The following is a 2,034-nucleotide window of genomic DNA, read 5'->3' as shown; positions in this document are numbered from 1 at the left end:
TACAAATAAATTTACGTGACCCTACCAGCATAGCTTAGGTAAAACAAATGTTGTGTTGGATAAGTGACCTTCAAGATGGTTAAAAACAGAAAAATCAATGAATGTCAAATTCATTGGCAGTGCTCAACCCTTGAAAGGTTATATTACTGAAGTTGACTTAACAATATTGTGGCCTCATCTTTTGTAAATATTGCTACATGCAATCATCACTCATCATCTTATCAAAGCCACTATCTCCTCCTATTGAGTTGAAATATATATAGCCATCTTCCCATCTCCTCTCTTCCTTGCATCTTGCACCAAAAACAAGTATTGATGGCAAATTCTACCAAAACCACCCTTCTCATTTCATTCCTACTCCTTGCTTACATATTTTCAGGTTACCATCTGATTGCAATTTTCAGTTTCCACCATTTAAGTTTGTTAAAAACGACTATCATAATTCGTTAACTAATCGTGTCATTTCTTCTTTGTAAATAGTGGATGGCAGCAGTAGTAATGGCTTAGTCCGGCCGGTTTACTCTCTCCACAAGGTAATTAGATATATATTACTAGTGTTTTTTTAAAAAAATTATATGAAAGATTTTAACAAATTATAACGAAAGAGAAGGCAGATGGGTAACAAACTTTACTGCTAGCCCTTTCGTAGTGTTAGTTTCATGTAGGTAACGTTTAAGAACGACCTACCCGTAAACTAATATTGTAACATGCTTCTAAAAGGATTCGATCTTGATCTTAAATACGGGTAGCTAGAGTGCTAGACCTACATGGAAACCGATGAAAGTCGGATCCAAGTTATACATTGATTAGGGTATGAACAACTATTTCAAAATGTCATGCACATATGTATCACTATTAAAAATTTTTATTCTAGTTAGGGTATGCTTATGAAACCATAAAAGAAAACTATATTGTGAAAAATTGTAATGCATCCCCTTCAAATGTTGTAAAATGTGCACATATAAAATAGTTGAAAAACATTGGATGCACTACTTTTATTAATTAAGCAATAGGATTAAAAGGAGGGTTTGTAACTACAACCATCCAATGGGTCGAGTCGGATCAGATCAGGTCAGGTCATGTTGAGTCTTGTTGTCGTGTTTGCCTTCATTGCACCCTCTAGAAACCTTTTTTGTGAGGTTTATATATTACATTTGCATGTTTTTGTTATACGAGGTATATATATGTTGTTTTCTCCATGTAGGATGGTTTGTGGTTACATGGAAGGAAGCTTTTGATGCTTGATGCAGTTTTGGACTACGACGATGCTGGAGCTAATCCTAAGCATGATCCAAGGAGGGGGAGGGGCGGAAGAAACCCGTGATGGAGTTTAAGCTCGATCGGGGTTTCACTTTTAAAAACTCTTTGTTGTTTATAACTTTATATCTTTGCTAAGTATTATTACTTAGATGCCTTTGTGGGCAGAGTAATCTAAAGGAGTTATATATGAGTGTATGTATCTCTAAAACAGGTTTATTACTGTACTTTGACTACAGCTACAAGAATAAATAAAAGGGTTATTACCTTTAATTGGGGGCATATTAAAAAAATAAGATGATTCATCTTTAATTATATATATATATATTTTTATTTTTAAAATTTAATTATTTCTTTGAGTAATTCAATCTTGTTATAAGGGGGTTTAAGGGTATTTGTCCCGATAGTATCTTGGTGTGTAATAAGGTGCTATCTCTCTTAAAGGTCAAAAGTTCGGGGTTCGAGTCCCTTGATGGATATTGGTGTAGTATCATTAGAAGTAGATTACATAGTCGTTCAAAAAAAGTATTTTAAACATGTTAACACTCAAAACATATGTGATTAACTGATTATCATTACAACTTCATAACAACAAGAAAACATCTCTTCTACGTTTAGTTTCATTTAACGGATCGTGGTTCTGATGATGATTCGATATCCCTTGACACACCTTCTAAACAAACATCCAAATACGCCCAAATAGTGTCTAGGCCACAGAGGTAGGGAAGGCGTGTCTTTGATGTATGATATGCATGTGTGACATTTTAGTCAAATCCC

General features: G+C 34.3%; 1 long non-coding RNA gene across 1 annotated transcript; it reads left to right on the top strand.

The window, feature by feature from the left end:
* The first annotated feature begins 298 nt into the window (after nucleotides 1-298).
* On the top strand, nucleotides 299-1,510 carry LOC143574254 (uncharacterized). The gene is made up of 3 exons (XR_013142559.1): nucleotides 299-379; nucleotides 481-533; nucleotides 1,205-1,510. It is a non-coding gene; the product is annotated as an uncharacterized LOC143574254 (long non-coding RNA).
* Nucleotides 1,511-2,034: the final 524 nt, after the last annotated feature.

The sequence above is a fragment of the Bidens hawaiensis genome, unplaced genomic scaffold, assembly GCF_021521415.1.
Source record: "Bidens hawaiensis isolate Kalapana, Puna unplaced genomic scaffold, B.hawaiensis_p1.1 tig00026864_1, whole genome shotgun sequence".
Taxonomy (NCBI): Eukaryota; Viridiplantae; Streptophyta; class Magnoliopsida; order Asterales; family Asteraceae; genus Bidens; species Bidens hawaiensis.
The sequence above is the reverse complement of the archived record's forward strand: the minus strand, read 5'-3'. Positions and strand labels throughout refer to the sequence as shown.